Source organism: Dermacentor albipictus, chromosome 1, assembly GCF_038994185.2.
Source record: "Dermacentor albipictus isolate Rhodes 1998 colony chromosome 1, USDA_Dalb.pri_finalv2, whole genome shotgun sequence".
NCBI lineage: Eukaryota > Metazoa > Arthropoda > Arachnida > Ixodida > Ixodidae > Dermacentor > Dermacentor albipictus.
This window is the reverse complement of record NC_091821.1, coordinates 54,860,951-54,871,241: the sequence shown is the minus strand read 5'-3', so window position 1 is coordinate 54,871,241 and position 10,291 is coordinate 54,860,951. Positions and strand designations below refer to the sequence as shown.

The following is a 10,291-nucleotide window of genomic DNA, read 5'->3' as shown; positions in this document are numbered from 1 at the left end:
TTTCAGCTCTGTATTCACAAACGAAAATCCAATTCCACCTGACCTTACGTTTCCTTCAATTAACTCATCTATGAATGATCTCATAATTACACCAGAGGGAATAGAATCGGCCATCGATCGACTTTCGAATAACTCAGCGCCAGGTCCAGACGGCATCTGCACAAAGATGCTTAAAATGACTAAACCTATAATATCTCCCGTATTAGCCGCCCTTTTCCAGCAATCAATAGATACAGGAATTGTACCAGATGACTGGAAGGTCGGTCGTATCACTCCCATTTACAAATCAGGTGACCGATCAGTGCCCTCAAACTATAGACCTATATCCTTGACTAGTATTCCATGTAAATTACTTGAGCATATCAAATCTTCCGCAGTTATGAAATATTTATCTGAACATAACTTTTTTTCTAACAATCAACATGGTTTTCAGAAAGGACGCTCTTGTGAAACACAGCTTTTTGAACTTATAACTGATCTTCATCAAGCTGTTCACGATTCCATAAAAATCGATGCCATATTTATTGACTTCAAGAAAGCATTCGACAAAGTTCCCCATTCTCGCTTAGTAATGAAACTTAGCCGGCTTAACATACATGGTAAAATTGTTAATTGGATCTCAAGTTTTTTAACCAATCGCTACCAATTTGTTTCCGTAAATGATCACTTTTCCGCTTTAGCACAAGTTAAATCTGGCGTTCCTCAGGGATCCGTACTTGGCCCAATCTTATTCTTAATTTACATTAATGACATCAGTAACAACCTGACCTCAACAGTTCGATTGTTTGCAGATGACTGCGTTCTTTACAGACAAATTATCACCTCTGAAGACACTAATATTTTACAGGCCGACCTAAACAAAATTTCACTTTGGTGCGAGCAATGGCAAATGGAAATTAATGTTTCTAAAACAAAAACAATGACATTTACCAGAGCCAGTAACGTTCACTTAAGTTCATATTTTATGAACAGCATATGTATAGACAATGTGTCTGCATTAAAATATTTGGGAGTCCATTTAACTTCTAACCTTACATGGAATGATCACATTGATGAAATAATTTCGAAAGCAAATAAAACACTTGGATTCATTAGGCGAAATTTGTATTTAGCAAATCAGTCAACTAAATTATTAGCTTACACAGCTCTAGTTCGCTCAAAGATTGAATACGCTTCCATAATATGGAATCCAAATCAGACTTACCTAATAAACAAGCTGGAATCTTTACAAAATAAAGCAGCACGCTTCATCACTAAAACATACTCTAGAACATCCAGCATCACGGCTATCAAAGAGTCCCTCTAATTACCGTCTCTAGAAACACGACGACTGTTAGCACTACTTTCCCACTTCCACAGATTGTATCATACCCCGTCATCCTTTACAGCATCCCATATCAAACCCCCACAAAAGATTTTCGCCCGCCTCGACCATCCCTTCAAAGTGCGTCCCATGTTTGCGCGTACGAATCTCCTGCGACAATCACCGCTCTTTCTAGCTATTCATCACTGGAATAAGCTGCCAAAAGAAATTGCTTCTATACGTGATCATGACTCATTTGTATGTAATTTGAAGCGCAGTTTTATGCATGTTGGGTAAAAGCAGAATTTTATGCCTTTGACGCATTGTAAGTGTATCTACATGCTTTGTACGGAGTGTTGTTGTTGTTTTTTTTTTTCACCAATGTATGCAATTCTCTCCTTTTTTTTCTTTTTATATTTTCTTGTTGTATTCGGTGATCTTTACCACGTTGTTCTATATTGCCTTCCTCCCCCTAATTGTGTTTGAAATATCCTGTTGTTAACCCCCCCCCCCCCCCCTATGTAATGCCCATAAGGGCCTTTAGGGTATCTGAATAATAAATATAAACAAAATGAGGACGCTGTTTAAGTGGGACCTCGCATACTTGCTGTCAAACAAACAAACAAACAAAGAAACCAATAGACAGTTTTCTTGACGACACATCTGCAATCGTATGGAAGTGAGAATTAACCTCGACGTGTTTATAACATGTGCCTCAGCTAACGCGGGCCAAGCTGCTTAAATAAAGAAGGGCTACGAGATATGATGGGACAAATGCTCTTTTGTTAGCAATCGCTTTGTGCACACTGGTGAAATTTTTCTGTTATCATCGATTATCTTATTAGTCAAAACTAATTGCCTGAATTTCTAATTATCTGTCTAGTTGCGGAAGCTCAAATGTCAAATTGTGTACCACATTGGAAAATATATTCAACAGTTTCAACTCACTACATTTTCCCCGGATGTTCTTACTGCGTTTGAAAGTTCTCGTACACAACGAAAAAAGAAGGGGTGGGGGGAGGGGGGCAAATAAGAAAATCACGCCGAAATCCCTCAGGGAGTTGTCTAAGTATGCGTAAGCATTGGACCGCTTGCTAATCTCCGCACAGCCCGGTGCTATTATTAATGTTATGAAACTTGATCCACCCAGTATAAACTTTTATCAGTTGTTATGAACTTACCGGACTCGATTCGAGCCTTATCAACACTTATCGGCCGGTATTTACTTTATCGCAAGCGACCCGATTCTTATGAACCCTTATCTGTCCTTATCAACACCATAAGACATGACCCGATTCTTATCAACTCTTATCGATGCTTATATTATAATAAATGCTGCGACCAATATAAGCCCTTATCGCTCTTTAGCACATTATCCATGTCAATGTCGCGTACGTATAAATTTCTTAATACTTCGCTTACTCTTATGTCTATGTTTGCAATCTATATATATATATATATAGGTTGTCCCAGCTAACTTTAGCCAGAGTTTCACACAGACACGCACGCACACATACATGCGTGTGTTTAAACAACAATACTCGGTGCATGAAAACGGTGCCTTTACGTCCAAGGGAACATCGGTATCTTTTTTTTTTTTGAGTATATCGGTATACTCAAAAGAGAGAGAGACTGACTGACTGAATAAACTTTATTGAAACCAGCAAGAGATGGTGGCTGGGCCTAGGCCTCCCACGTGGGGACGTCGAGGTGTTGCCTCTTCGCCGCCTCGCAGGCCTGCTGGGTCGCCCAGAGTTGTTCGTCAAGGTTGGGGCTACGCAGGGCAGCGTGCCACCTCGACGAGAGGGTCGTGGGGTTAGTGTCGGGGTATTGGTGTGTACAGTCCCAAAGCATGTGTGGAAGTGTGGCTGGCTGTGTCTTGCAGATATGGCACGTGGGATTGGGGTAAATGTCTGGGTAGATCTTGTTATAAAGCTGTAACGAGGGGTAAGTATTGGTTTGTAGCAGGCGGAAAGTTGTAGCCTGCGCTCGGGATAGTTTGTTGTGTGGGCCGGGGAAGGTTCTACGCTCTAAGTAGAAGGACTTCACAAGATCATTGTAGCGTGTCAGGCGATCCCTACCGGTGGGGGCAGCCTCCCCTTCTCCCGCGCGGTTTACTAGGCCTCGCGCCAGGGAGTGGGTAACCTCGTTGAGGTTGGGGAGGTGCGGGTGGACGGTGCCTACATGAGCCGGGAACCAGACGAGTGTAACCTGATGGTCGGTTGAGCGGGGCGCTTGTTGCAAGATGCGCAAGGCTTGGTGTGAAATACGGCCGTTGATATAGTTGATAACGGCGGAGCGGGAGTCAGAGACGATGGTATGGCATGTTGGGTCTAGTGTGGCTAGCGCGATGGCCACTTCTTCAGCTTCCTCAGCGTGTGCGGTTACTAGGCTGATAGCATGGTGGAGAGAGCCTTCACGCGTGGTGACGGCTGCAAAGCGGGTACCGTGGGGATATTCGGCGGCGTCGACGAAACTCACACCGTCGTGGCGAGTAAGGGATTTGGTGAGAACCGTGGCACGTGCTGTGCGACGTGCGTGGTTGTATTCGGGGTGCATGTTTCTGGGGATAGGATCGGCGTGAATCCAAGCTCGTATGGTGGAGGGGATCTGGTGCTTATGGCCGTGTTGATGGTGGTAGGTGATGCCGTGCGAGGTAAGGATATGGCGACCCGTCGCTGTGAGAGTGAGTCTCTCCAGCTGAGAGCGACGTTGGGCCTCGATGAGCTCGTCCAGTGTGTTATGGACGCCTAGTTGAAGGAGGAGCTCAGTGCTGGTGCAACCGGGGAGGCCGAGGGCTTGTTTATAGACTCCGCGTAGGAGGATGTTGAGCTTGGTTTGTTCAGCCTTGTACCAGTTTAGATACGCAGCAACGTAGGTGATGTGGCAAATTACGAATGACTGGATTAATCGGAGCAGATTCTCCTCTTTCATACCCCCACGGCGGTTGGAGACCCGCTTCAAAAGTCTCATGGTGTTAGCTGTGTTCATCTTGATTTTGGCAAGGGCCATGCCATTCGCTCCGTTCTCCTCTATGAGCAAGCCGAGCACACGGATATTGGTGACGAGGGGTATGGGGCTGCCATCCGTGAGATGAAGCGCAATGTCTTCGTAATGGCGTTTAGCGGTGCAGCATTTTGGACGGCGGCCACGGAGAGTAGGCCTGTAGAGAAGGAGTTCGGACTTCGCAGGGGAGCAGCGAAGCCCCGTGCCTTGGATATAGGTCTCGACTGTTTCAATGGCGGATTGTAGTGCCGTTTCTATTTCGCCATCACTGCCTTTGTGGGCCCAGATGGTTATATCATCAGCGTATATGGTGTGGGTGACACCGTCCACTTGCTGCAACTCCTTGGCAAGACCGATCATGACAAGATTAAAAAGCATTGGGGAGATAACGGAGCCCTGGGGGGTTCCCGCGCTGCCCAAAGTCTGGGCGTCGGAGCGGAGATCCCCCACCGAAAGGAAGGCCGTGCGATTAGAGAGGAAGTCTCTGACGTAATTATAAGCTCGCGCACCGATATTAAGGCGTGAGATGCGGTCAAGAATGGTGGAATGGGCTATGCTGTCAAATGCTTTTTCGAGGTCGAGGCCGAGTATAGCTTTAGTAGTACGTGTTCTATCTTCTAGTATATGGTGCTTAAGTTGTAGCATGACGTCTTGGGTCGACAGGTGGGCCCGGAAGCCAATGACAGAGTGAGGATACGCTGCAGTGTCTTCCAGATGGGTGTTAATTCGCGTGAGGAAGGCATGCTCCATAACCTTTCCCACACATGAGGTTAGTGAGATGGGGCGAAGATGATCGAGGCTAGAAGGTTTGCCAGGTTTGGGAATAAGGATGACCTTTGCTGTTTTCCAAGCCGGCGGAATGGCACCATTACGCCAGCAGTCATTGATATAGTCTGTCAGGTGGGTGATGGAGGCATCATCCAGATTACGGAGGGCTTTGTTAGTGACCCCATCGGGCCCAGGGGCAGAACGGCTATTTAATTTATGCAGGGCGGCTTGGATCTCAGCGACACTAAAGTCTTCGTCCAGTGGGGGGTTGGGGGCCCCGGTGTAGGAGCCGTGAGATTGCACTGGGCCCACTGGGAGATACTTGTTGGTGAGGTAGTCTAAGACTTGGGCGCGGCCCTGTTTCTTCCTTTCTGTATAGAGAAGTTTAGTGAGGCGATCTTGTTGGGAAGAGCGGGTGGCTTGACTATCGAGGAGGTGTTTGAGAAGCTTCCAAGAAGAGGGACAATGGATCTGTCCGTCAGCAGTATTGCACAGTTCAGTCCACTGCTGACGGCTCAGAGTGAGGCAATGGACTTCGATTTCCTTATTGAGGAGGGCTATTTTAGTGCGGAGGCGCCTGTTGAGACGTTGCCCCTTCCAGCGGTATAGGATGGATGTTTTAGCCGCGAGGAGATGGGCCAGTCTACTGTCCATGCGCTCGACGGGGGCATCGGTGGTAACGGTGTGCGTGGCTGCATTGGTATCGGAGTGGAGATTTCGGGTCCATGCATCAATGTCCGCTATGCGTTCCGCGTGCTGGTCAGCGGAACGATGCTTGCGAAATGCATCCCAGTCAACCCAAGTGAACTCACGGGGTTTGGCAGTAACTGCAGCTATCCGAGGGATAAGTATGGCAATGATGGAATGGTCACTACCGAGATCATGTTGTGTGTTGCTCCATTGAGCATTGTTGACGTTCTTGGTAAATGTCAGGTCGGGGGTCGTGTCGCGGGAAGTGGAGCTACCGAGGCGTGTGGGGAACGTGGGGTCTGTAATGAAAGTGAGGCCGAGGTCTTGGGAGTCTTTCCAGAGGTTTTGAGCCGCCGTCGTCGAGTAGCCATATCCCCATACCGTGTGGGGGAGATTGAAGTCTCCACCGATAACGAGGGGGTTGGTGCCAGCTACGTTAAGGGCCTTCTTGAAGAGGGTGAGAAAACGGCTTCGAACTTTGGCAGAGGGATGGCTGTACACGTTAAGGAGAAAAATACTTTCCTTACGTCTCTTGGTGGGGATAAGTTCAACGAGAAGGTGTTCGATGTTTCGGTCGTGGAGATTGTGTTCGATGGCGGTGATTCTCTTGTGGACGAAAGTGCAGAGGCGGCGAGAAGCATGTGGCGGGATGAAAGGTTGGTAACCTGGGAGGGTGACCGAATCGATATGGGTTTCCTGAATCATGATGACGTCCGGTTGCCGGGTGAGGGTACGAAGGTGTTGACGGATGACTGGCTGTTTGCGGAGATAGCCTCGGCAGTTCCACTGCCAGATAAGTGTATCTCTGTTAGTGTGGGCCATGATGGGGATTGGGGGATGCCGTCAGGGGCAGTGCTGGGGTTTGGAGGGTAGGAGGAGCGGGCATGGGGAGAGTTTGTTGGTGGGTTTCAATGTTTGTGACGCGCTGTGCCAGTGCGAGAACGGCGTGTTGCATGGATTCGACTGCGTTCTGGAGTGTGGTCATCGCGCTTTGAAGTGAGACTAGCATGTCTTTAACCTCTGAGCGCACTTGGCCCGTGGCTCCCTCTTGGAGGGCCCGCTTTTTGGGGGCTGGTGTCAATGGAGCGTCGTGGCTAGAGGAGTGGGGCGCTTCGGCGGGTGGTGTAGGGGCGGGTGTCTTGGATTGTTTAAGATCGCGAACCTCTTGCGAGAGCTTGTGAATTAGGTCGCGCATAATGGCATTTTCTTTTTTGAGGTGAGCTATTTCTGCGTTATCATTGGTGTTCGTGGACTGTGGAGAAGATGTGTTGCGACCCTCTCGCGAGGCGCCCTTAAGGGCTTCTGCGAAGCTCACCTTGTTAATAGGAGACTTGGCGGGTGGGGTAGAGGTAGATCTGGATCGGGAACGGCGCTGTCTCGAACGTGAAGGGGTCCGGGAACAATGTTGCCTCGAGCGTGATGGAGTCCGGGATCTGGAGCGGGGCTTGGAGTTCAAGGGCGGGAAGTCGCTTTCTTGAAGGGTGGCTTGCATTGCAGCTCGGCGTTCCCCAATGCGCTTGCGAATAACGTATGGTGTCTTGTAGCGAGCCGTACACGATTTGTCCGCTGTAAGATGAGGGCCGCCGCACAGTGAGCATTTCGGGTTACACGTGTGATCGGGAGGTGGGTTGCGGACTCCACAACCTCTGCAGATCTTGTTATTTGGAAAAGGACAGACATCCATGCGGTGTCCGAGGCGGCCGCATTGGTAGCAAATTTCTATTTGCTTGCGGAATAATGAGCATGGGATTAAGGTAGCTCCGTAACAGACCAGATATGGCACGTCGGGGCCACTGAAGGCGATAACAACGGTGGTTGTCGTTCCAATGCGTTTTGCGGCTAGTGCGAGGGGGTTGCGGGTATTGACGATATTGGCGTTGACTTGCTGTGGGGTATCGGAGAGGGGGATTCCGCGGATGACTCCCTTCGTGGTGTCCTCGGCGGCCGTCTCATACGCGTTAACATCGTGCGTGACCCCATTGACTTGAATGGATTTTATGCAGACATACCGGTCGGCGTTCTGCAGACTTGGTGTACAGACAACGATAATATTTTGTTGGGTGTTGGGGCACACCGTGTCTTGTATAATATCTGCTGGGCTGAGCTGTGCGGCTTGGAGAACGGCTGTAGTCACGGTAGGACTACCAATTTTGGCGATGTTGAGGGCTCCCTTGGGGCGAATGATGATCTTAATCTGGTTGGAAGGTAGCGGAGGCATGCGTCCAGCCTTTAGAACTTGTGCCTTGACTGGTGGCCTGGTCTTGGAACGAGAACGAGTGCTTGAGGTTTGGGTAGAGTCATTCTGGGGTGAAGAGTCGTCCCTCAGCTTCGCCGGTTGGCGAAGGCGAGTTGTTCGCCAGCCCGTCTCGGCGGCCACTTCGAGCTCCATGCTCGTTGCTGGGGCAGAGAAACTTGATCGGCGGTGCGGAGCTCGCTCGAGTGCACGCCGCGCATCCGGTGCGCCCGGCGAGCACGCGCGGCGGCGGCGTGGGCGATTCACAAAAACGTTCGCAGCACAGGAAAATGTCCGTAGCACAGGGAAATGGAGTGTCCCACCTGAAAATGAGGCGTCTACGGAGTCCTGGTATCTTCACGGATCGACTGGTGTAAAAATTAGGCCACAATTCGCAAGAAAATGCTGCAAAATCATTTCACGAACACGGAGCCGACGCGAGCACGTCCACACTCCTCGGCGATCGCAGCGCCTCTCCAGAGAGAGAGAGAGAGGGAGAAAAGAAAGAATGATAACGACAGTTCGCTTCTATACGGTTTTGAATTCTGCACTCACAAAATATTAAGTAATCAATGAAATTTTGCTTATGAACTGTAGGGCTGTTTTCAATCTCTCATGCAATAGCTCACGATGGACCAATCTGCAGATTCAGTCCGCGGACGCAGCGTGACATAGCTCACCGGTACAAAATAGCGACGGGCCGGAAGGCGCCGACAACGTGCCGGAAGACGCCATTCAGATGCCTCTGAACTACGTCATGATCCGCTCGCGAAATGGGCCGGGATAATTTAAGTATTCTAGCTATTCCAAAGCTACTCCTTGCCGTGCTTGGTCAGTGGTCCCAGAAGCACTCCTCCTACATTATCTCCCCATTCCATCGGCCAGTCGTGAGCGCTGGATGATAAATAGAAGCGATTGAGCGAAAGAAATCGTTGCATACCGGCCCCGAAAATAACGATTTGCTCAGCGCCCCGAAGACACGGTGGCAAGAGTAACGAACACCAAACATTTGAGCTAAATTGAGCCTTTCCTAAAAAAGAATGCAACCTAAATGTTACTCAAAATGAAAACTTTTGCGAGAAAAGGTAGCCATAGCAGGTATACTATAGCGAAGTGCAAGGAATACAGGCGAGGTAGCCGGTTCAGTGCGAAATGCGGCAAGTTGCTTTTTTTTTAAGTCTCTCTCTCTACTCGACGTTGCAAGCCGATATGTTTTTCCAAGTGTGACGTCTAGACTTTCACGATGTACTCGCAAGCGTGTAATTTGTATCTTTCCTTCTTTTCTGTTTTTTTTTTCTGTGTGTGCGTGTGAACTTGAATTTCTGCGTGGGAGATGGACGGGACTGTCGGCTTCAGGAATTGTAACAGACAACACAAGGATTGCACGCATCGGAAAGCTCAGCCGGCGCGCTTTGTTCACATTCCCATCTATTGCAAACGACGTCGAAAGTTACGTAGCGCCTGCACAGCGGCGGTTGGCTGCTACCAGGCGCAATTTGGAATTGAACACGAAACACGCCGTCAGACGACCTTGAAAAGAAAAGAACAGCGGTCAGGTGGACTGTTCTGTTGTGCGCTAGCCACTGGCGACTGCGCGCACTGTGGTGTCGCGATTCCCGTGCATGGGTTCCGTGCAACTCGGACAAGAACTTCAAGCACTATGCGCACGTTCTCACTGAAAGGCAAGCATCACGGGTGCTGCAGGCAACTTTCATTCGACAGTTTTAAACCGTTGCGCGCACCGCCATTGACGCTTGTGCACGCAAAAGGCACACCCGGACTTCGCTTTAATAGGAAGCTTCAGCTCGGGCCCAACTCCAGTTTCACTATTGAAATACGAGAAAAACACAGAAACGCTTTTATTAGATAGCCGCTGCATTTGAGAGAGAAAGTCATATCCTAGTGACTTTAGGAAGCAGAATTCTGATTTAAGACCTGGAATTTTTACACGAATAGCCGAAGATCGGCAAGTGTACAAAGAAATAGAAGCACGAAGTTTACAAACCCGTAACTCTGTACCAAAGGCAGATATCGCAGTTTTGCAAACTGCAACCGGTATAGCATCTCAAGCGGCCAAATTGGGTTTATGAATTTAGGGGAGCTTACGTGAAATTGTTAACATTTAACGAGGGTCTTTGCAAAAGTCTCACTAACAAATTAGGGATACATTTTTAGAAGTGTGTAACACATCGCATTTGTTCGATTGAGTTGTATTATTGTGTGCAGTTTAGAGAATTACGATACCGATTTATATTGCCGAGTTAGCAGTTGTAAAGCTGATATTTGACATT

The 10,291-nt window shown here is 48.7% G+C and overlaps 1 pseudogene; it reads left to right on the top strand.

Moving 5' to 3' along the window:
* Positions 1–964: 964 nt before the first annotated feature.
* LOC135899326 (uncharacterized) lies at positions 965–1,600 on the top strand (annotated as a pseudogene).
* The last annotated feature ends 8,691 nt before the right edge of the window (positions 1,601–10,291 follow it).